The 8,240-nt window shown below is 54.6% G+C and overlaps 2 non-coding genes across 2 annotated transcripts; both read right to left on the bottom strand.

Moving 5' to 3' along the window:
* Positions 1 to 769: 769 nt before the first annotated feature.
* On the bottom strand, positions 770 to 922 carry LOC146210209 (5.8S ribosomal RNA). The gene has a single exon (XR_014704639.1). It is a non-coding gene; the product is annotated as a 5.8S ribosomal RNA (ribosomal RNA).
* Positions 923 to 2,683: 1,761 nt separating this feature from the next.
* LOC146210208 (small subunit ribosomal RNA) lies at positions 2,684 to 4,498 on the bottom strand. The gene has a single exon (XR_014704588.1). It is a non-coding gene; the product is annotated as a small subunit ribosomal RNA (ribosomal RNA).
* Positions 4,499 to 8,240: the final 3,742 nt, after the last annotated feature.

The following is an 8,240-nucleotide window of genomic DNA, read 5'->3' as shown; positions in this document are numbered from 1 at the left end:
TTTCCCTCGAGCGAGAGACGAACGTACAACCTGGCGTAGGGGCATCTTCACAAAAGATTTTGCGTCGCCCCTGCCCCAACTGGAGTGGCCCAGTTTTTTTCGGGACAGAGACTGCGAAGCACTTAGACCGACGGCGGACAACGCTCGTAACGAGATACGCGTCCGTTCGACCCGTACTAGACAATGCTTGAGCAGAGAGACTCCTTTCCCTCGGAGCCCGTGAGGATCCCTTTAGCGCGCCGCACGGCAGCGCGCGCCTCTGCGCCTACAAACTCTCCTCTAGCGTCAACGCGTTCACACCCGGTCGTTTCCCCGCACAACCCGGCGCGAGATCTCCCTTCTTCTCGCGCGGGCGTGCCCGGACCAGGCGCTCCCGTCTCTCGCGTTTCGCGAGGAAAGTTTGTTTCCACTCTCTCCGTAGGCCAGCCCGCAAATGCCGCTCTGGCGCTCGTCCTTCCGGCCTCGTCTCCCTTGAACGACCGCACTGCAGGTAATCCCTTCCTGCGGCAATCGCCTCTCTCGGAGGCCCGGACGACGCGCAACTGGCAGCCTGCGCGGCCCTCGGCACAAAGCGTGGCGCAGGGCGACCCCGACTCGACCGCCTTTCGCGCGGGCGCAAGGGTTCGACCCACGTCTCTCCTCAATTTGCGCAAAGTCTTTCGAGGGATCTTCGGCGTTTCGTACAGAGCCGTCCTTGATGCCGACACGGTCAAAACGAGTCGCCGGCGACGCCATCCCCGGGCGCCGGCGCCTCTCTTGATATATGATCCGACCCTCAGACAGACGAACCCAAGGGAAGACCCAAGGGCGCAATGTGCGTTCGAAGAATCAGTGCTCAGTGTGTCCTGCAATTCACACCAAGTCTCGCAGCTGGCTGCGTTCTTCATCGACCCGAGAACCGAGTGATCCACCGCTTAGAGTCGTGCGTTTGGTTTGTTCAATTCCGTACAGTACAACAAAGGGTTTCAGACACCCAGGCTTTTCCCCTGGTCTCCAGTGTCGCAGTTTCGTCCAACTCCTGCAACATCTCGCAGCGTTTCGTTCGGCCTCTGTGCCAGCCTGCAAGCGGCTCGGGCGCTGCGCCTCTGCGAAAAGGCTTGTGCAGTGATAGTGCTACTCGAGAGGAAGCGTGTGAGCAGCGTGCGGTCCCCATTTTCCTTCTCCGCGGTGCTATGGGCGAAAAAATCATGTGCGCGTCACAGAGCCCCTTATGACGCCGCACTATCAAGGAACCAAGAAAGAGTCATCCATTGGGTTTCATCAGAGGGGTTTCGCACCAGCACGGTAGAAGGGTTTGATAAAAGTTCTGCTGTTCACATGGTCATCTGCTGTTCACATCACAACTGCTGTTCACATTTCGACCGCCGCTCTCAAGCACCTTCTCTCTCCGGTGGATCGCTCCTGGATAGATCCGTACAGCGACGCTTCTCATGGGTGGCCTCTTGGACCGACCTCCATCAACGTCACGCTGCCGCGATCTCATCCTCCACCGTCTACCACTTTTGCACAAAGGAGCCGCTATCAACTTCGCATAAGAGGCCTTGCGCACCGCTCAGCATTGGAGCCGGACAGCGCGTACTTGACAATCCGCAAGAAGAGAGTCAGTCGGACTACTCCCGCAACGGGAGCCCACCAACCACAAGTGTCTCGGACGGCTTTTCGGTGGCGCACCGACAGACTACTCGGAAACCGGGAAGGACGAAGCCCCGAGAGAACCTCAAGGCCGCGAATGCGTTCGAGTGCGGGATTATAACCCCGTCGTCCTTTTTGTTCCCGAAGTCTCCTTTCGCGCCATCGGCACGGCGCCTAATATCGCGCCCGACGAGCGAGCGTCAGACGTTCACCACGCCTTGAACGAAGCAAACGACATCCAGAGCCAGCGAGCTGCGGTTCCTCTCGTACTTCGCAGCAGCGCCGCCGTTCCCTTGGCAGCGGGCAGACCTTTCCCTCGGCCCGCGCTACAGACTCCGAGTCGTTCTTTTACTCCTTTTGCAAAAGAGCCCGCGAGCAGCGTTTCCGCTCGTACTTCGCAGCAGCGCCGCCGTTCCCTTGGCGGCGCGCAGGCCTTTCCCTCGGCCCGCGCTACCGACTCGAACGCAAAGAGCTTCGCAGCAGAGTTAGCGAGCAGCGTTTCCTCTCGTACTTCGCCGCAGCGCCGCCGTTCCCTTGGCGGCGCGCAGGCCACTGACTCGGCCCGCGCTACCGACTCTGCGCAACTCTCTGCAAAAGAGCCAGCGAGTAGCGTTTCCGCTCGTACTTCGCAGCAGCGCCGCCGTTCCCTTGGCGGCGCGCAGGCCTTCCCCTGAGCCTGCGCTACGGACTCTGACGCAAAAAAGAAGTAGCCGCAGCAGAGCTAGCGAGCCGCGTTTCCTCTCGTACTTCGCAGCAGCGCCGCCGTTCCCTTGGCGGCGGGCAGGCCTTTCCCTCGGCCCGCACCACAGACTCCGTGCGTCGCTTCGAAAAAGCGGATGAGTTCTTCGATAACCGAAAGCCCACCGTCATAGGTGCGTTACGCCGTTTGTACCCGCGGAAGCCGACCGTCCGACAATCCCTTGGTGACGGAGCTCCGCTGGGCGTAACAATTTGTGCAGAGAAGCGGCTTCAGAATCTCGCAACTCCGCGGTGAAAGGCCATCCCCCGCTTATAAGTGGGGGCGGCGCCGGGCGTGACAAGCACAGTCCGGTAATGATCCTTCCGCAGGTTCACCTACGGAAACCTTGTTACGACTTTTACTTCCTCTAAATGATCAAGTTTGGTCATCTTTCCAACAGACCGGCGCAACCGAAAGGCCGCGCCGGACATCGGTCCGAAGACCTCACTAAATCATTCAATCGGTAGTAGCGACGGGCGGTGTGTACAAAGGGCAGGGACGTAATCAACGCGAGCTTATGACTCGCGCTTACTGGGAATTCCTCGTTCAAGGGGAACAATTGCAAGCCCCTATCCCAATCACGAAAGAAGTTCCACGGGTTACCCAGTCTTTTCAGACAGGGATAAAGACACGCTGCTTCCTTCAGTGTAGCGCGCGTGCGGCCCCGGACATCTAAGGGCATCACAGACCTGTTATTGCTCTGTTTCGTGCGGCTAGGAGCCGCTTGTCCCTCTAAGAAGGTTGTAAGGTGCTGGGAACCCCGCACCTATTTAATAGGCTAGAGTCTCGTTCGTTATCGGAATTAACCAGACAAATCGCTCCACCAACTAAGAACGGCCATGCACCACCATCCACCGAATCAAGAAAGAGCTCTCAATCTGTCAATCCTCCCAGTGTCCGGGCCGGGTAAGTTTTCCCGTGTTGAGTCAAATTAAGCCGCAGGCTCCACTCCTGGTGGTGCCCTTCCGTCAATTCCTTTAAGTTTCAGCTTTGCAACCATACTTCCCCCGGAACCCAAATACTTTGGTTTCCCGGAAGCTGCCCGCCGAGTCATTTGAGTAACTCAGGCGGATCGCTGGTTGGCATCGTTTATGGTCAGAACTAGGGCGGTATCTGATCGCCTTCGAACCTCTGACTTTCGTTCTTGATCAAAGAAAACATTCTTGGCAAATGCTTTCGCAGTAGTTCGTCTTGCGACGGTCCAAGAATTTCACCTCTAGCGCCGCAATACGAATGCCCCCGTCTGTCCCTCTTAATCATTACCCCGTATTCCAAAAACCAACAGAACAGAAACAGGGTCTTGTTCTATTATTCCATGCAAGTTTATTCAGGCGACTCGCCTGCGTTGAGCACTCTAATTTTTTCAAAGTAAAAGCGCAGGCCACCTCGAGACGCACCAATGAAGGGCACCAAGAGAGGACCGGCATGATGTTCAGTACGAGCCGTCGCATCGGGTAGATGCACTACTCGTCTGGAACTGAGATCCAACTACGAGCTTTTTAACCGCAGCAGCTTTAGTATACGCTATTGGAGCTGGAATTACCGCGGCTGCTGGCACCAGACTTGCCCTCCAATTGATCCTCGTTAAAGGATTTAGAGTGTACTCATTTCAATTACGGGGCCTCAAAAGAGTCCCGTATTGTTATTTTTCGTCACTACCTCCCCGTGCCGGGAGTGGGTAATTTGCGCGCCTGCTGCCTTCCTTGGATGTGGTAGCCGTTTCTCAGGCTCCCTCTCCGGAATCGAACCCTGATTCTCCGTTACCCGTAACAACCATGGTAGGCAAGTAACCTACCATCGAAAGTTGATAAGGCAGACACTTGAAAGAAACGTCGCCGGCTCATGGCCATGCGATCAGCACAAAGTTATCCAGAGTCACCACAGAGTACGGGCAGAACCCGATGGGTCTTGGTCTAATAAAAGCGCCCGTCAGCCAAAGGCCTTCAGGCTCAATGCATGTATTAGCTCTAGAATTGCCACAGTTGTCCAAGTAGAAAGAAACGATCTAAGGAACCATAACTGATTTAATGAGCCATTCGCGGTTTCGCCTTATTTCGGCATGTACTTAGACATGCATGGCTTAATCTTTGAGACAAGCATATGATTACTGGCAGGATCAACCAGGTAGATGCATAGGCAATACCCCGCCACGGGTGCCTTTGTCGCAGCGCTTTCGAGGCCGCCTTTAGGCGCCCCAGCGCGCGACGCATCTTATTTTGTGCGTCGTTCGAGCTCGCTGCGACGTCCGCCCCGTGGGGCCGGATCTCGTCGCGCGGCAAGAGAGCACGTGCCTTTGGGCAGAAACATTTGTAACGCGCTCACCGGTGCGCACGCGGCACGAGGCCGTGGCGTTCGTGCACCGGACGGCGCTTGCTGCGTTGCCGATACGGCCAAGCCGCCAGACGACGGGACACGCCCGCGTCTTCGGCGCACTTGCTCGGAATCGAGTTCCGGACAGCACGGAACACACCTCAAAACACAGTGGAAACAGCGTCGTCCGACAACCAGCCCCCATCGCAGACGCGGATGAGGCTGCAGACGAATGCCGTGGGGTCGAGACAGCGTGTTGGTCCGCCGCCTCTACACCCCCATATAATAGCAGCGATAAATGCCCAGACCTTCCTGGGTAAACGACTGGCCGTACTCGAGGAAAATCCGCCGTAAAGTAGACGGCGAATCGTGCGCGCACGTCGCGCGCTCGGCGCCCGCAATCGTACTCGAGAAATGATCACCGAGAACGTGAGCCCTTCAATGCAAAACAGTCCCACAGTGGTGCGTCTCGCCGGCCGTACACGAACACCCTGCCGCGCCGCAGCGGCCGCGAACGAGCGGCCCTGCTCGAAACGGCTTCGCCCCAGAAGGCACTGAATCGTCCGCGACCTACGACGGCACATCGCGGCGCCCCGACCGCGGCCGTACTCGTGGACTATGCTGCGCGGGCCTGCTCGAAAGGGCAGCGCAGGCAGAAAGCGCTGGCTCTTGCGCGACCTACAACGGCGCGCCGCCCCGACCGCGGCCGTACTCGTGGACTAAGCTGCACGCGAACGGGCCTGCTCGAAAGGGCTGCGCCGCAGAAAGCGCTGGCTCGTGCGCGACCTGCAACGGCGCGCCGCGGCGCCCCGACCGCGGCCGTACTCGTGGAATATGGTGCACGCGCGCGGACCTGCTCGAAAGGGCTGCGCCGCAGAAAGCGCCGAATCGTGCGCAACCGACAACGGCGCGCTGCGGCACCCCGCCGGTGCCCGTAGTCGTGGACTCTGCCGCCGGCGCGCGCGGGGCGGTGACGCGCTCACCCAACTTTGGTCGAAGTCGAGCAATGCTCGTTTATGAACCCCTAGCTGTGCAGCCGCTCTCATTCCGAGATTGCGAAATCTTGTCGTTTCGCGGCCGGCTGGGTGCGCAAAACAGCTTTTGGACTTTGCCGTTCGAGCGCGCGCTTCAAAATGTCTTGGTTGCCTGAGCCACTAGGGCCCTATATATATGCAGCGATAAATACCCAGACCTACTTGGGTCTTTTTGCGCGTCTGCCGGGGCGAAGTTCGGCTTTGCCGCACGGCTCGTTACTTTGAAATCGAGCTTACGGATGCGTCTCGTGCCCTTGGAATTCACCACACGGCACTAATCGAAAGGGATTAGTCGCACGCGAAAAAGGTTCACCTTGCGAAAAGTTTGTTGAACACAAAATAAAAAAATCAAGTTTTGCTCGCGCCATCTCCCCCGCAATAATTTGTGAGGTCCCGCTTTTGTTGTTTCTACAGCGGTCGCTAGCTGTTTGTCTCTGTACCAGTGTTGTAAAGAGGAAAAAAAAAAAACAAAAAAAAAACGAGGGCTGTAGATTTTCAGGTGACTTGAAAATTCATTCATTAAATCGTTTTTATCATGCCAACATTTGAGAGCCATAATATTAATGGCATTTTATAATATTTCCTATTTAAAAAATATAATAAAAGAAATTGTTTATAGGGCCTTCGAAAGCAATTCGCTTTCAAATGTGATGCAGCATGTAAAAATTACTCTGAGATGTACCACGGGAAGCTGTTCAAAACTGCATAGCGGCTTTGCCCCAGTGCACCTTGGCGCTTCTTCCTCGTTGGAGCTCGTTGCGACTAAAAAAGCGGCGCGAAAGCTGTTGTAGCAAACGCGTACCATTCGTCCGCGTCAAGTCGCAATCGGGGGACGAGTCGTCGCAAAAGCGTAGCGCGGAAAAGCCGACTAAAACCAGCCTAATCTTGCGAACGGGACCAATTTTCACGTCCTTTTAATATCTTTCACGCGTTGAAATAGATTTGTGTAGATTTTTAAACGCTTGCAGCAATAATATGGCATCGAACCTGTCATGCTCGTCGCTAGTTCACGCACGGCGAGAGGGGAAATTTTGTTACTCCCGTCGTTTACCCGCGTTTTCTCAAAGCCTGTTTACTACTGAAATCGGACCACAAGTCGCCTAGTGTGGGAGGAGAACTGTGAAGGGAGTAGAACTGCCTCTCCACACACACACACGCAGAGAGAAAAAGCATTTTCACTGTATACAAAAACTGTTGCGATTGCCACTTGTCACCAATTCCGCACATACGAATAAAGTTGTTAAAAAAAAAAAATACGCCCCTGGCCAGCATCCCAGTAAATGTGCATATCGTAAGAAATTTAGCATTGGAATTAAAAAGCACGGATTTATTTACGAGCCGGCAAGGTTCGCTCCACAGTTCTTTCTTCTTAAGTTTCCAGTCTCACCGCATGTTAAACAGCGGTCGCTTAACTAGTCCTGAGAGCAAAAACTTGGCTGTTGAGTGTCCAGCGCTGCGTAAAAATACAGTGAAGGAAATTGTTTATTGGGGCCTTCGAAATCAGTTCGGATTGAAACGTCAGGAAGGGTGTAAATAATACTCTGGGACGTACTGCGGGCCGCTTTTCCAAACCGCGTCTGCCGGGGCGAAATCGCGTAGGAAGATAGAGCGGCTTTGCCGCAGCACACCTTGCCATTTCTTTCTCTATGGAGCTCGTTGCGACTAAAAAAAAAAAGGCGCCAGAGCTATTGTAGCAAACGCGTACGATTCGTCCGCGTCAACTCTCGATCGGGGGACGCAAAAGCGTCGCAAAAGCGTCGCGCGGAAAAGCCGACTTAAAGCAGCCTAATATTGCGAATGGGACGAATTTTCACGTTCTTTTAATATTTCTTCACGCGTTGAATTCGATTTGCGTAATTTTTAAACGCTTGCAGCAATAATATGGCATCGAACCTGTCATGCTCGTCGCTAGTTCACGTACGGCGAGAGGGGAAATTTTGTTACTCCCGTCGTTTACCCGCGTTTTCTCAAAGCCTGTTTACTACTGAAATCGGACCACAAGTCGCCTAGTGTGGGAGGAGAACTGTGAAGGGAGTAGAACTGCCTCTCCACACACACACACGCAGAGAGAAAAAGCATTTTCACTGTATACAAAAACTGTTGCGATTGCCACTTGTCACCAATTCCGCACATACGAATAAAGTTGTTAAAAAAAAAAATACGCCCCTGGCCAGCATCCCAGTAAATGTGCATATCGTAAGAAATTTAGCATTGGAATTAAAAAGCACGGATTTATTTACGAGCCGGCAAGGTTCGCTCCACAGTTCTTTCTTCTTAAGTTTCCAGTCTCACCGCATGTTAAACAGCGGTCGCTTAACTAGTCCTGAGAGCAAAAACTTGGCTGTTGAGTGTCCAGCGCTGCGTAAAAATACAGTGAAGGAAATTGTTTATTGGGGCCTTCGAAATCAGTTCGGATTGAAACGTCAGGAAGGGTGTAAATAATACTCTGGGACGTACTGCGGGCCGCTTTTCCAAACCGCGTCTGCCGGGGCGATATCGCGTAGGGAGATAGAGCGGCTTTGCCG

The sequence above is a fragment of the Amblyomma maculatum genome, chromosome 1 (assembly GCF_055883805.1).
Source record: "Amblyomma maculatum isolate TAMU_Amacu chromosome 1, ASM5588380v1, whole genome shotgun sequence".
Classification (NCBI taxonomy): domain Eukaryota; kingdom Metazoa; phylum Arthropoda; class Arachnida; order Ixodida; family Ixodidae; genus Amblyomma; species Amblyomma maculatum.
The sequence above is the reverse complement of the archived record's forward strand: the minus strand, read 5'-3'. Positions and strand labels throughout refer to the sequence as shown.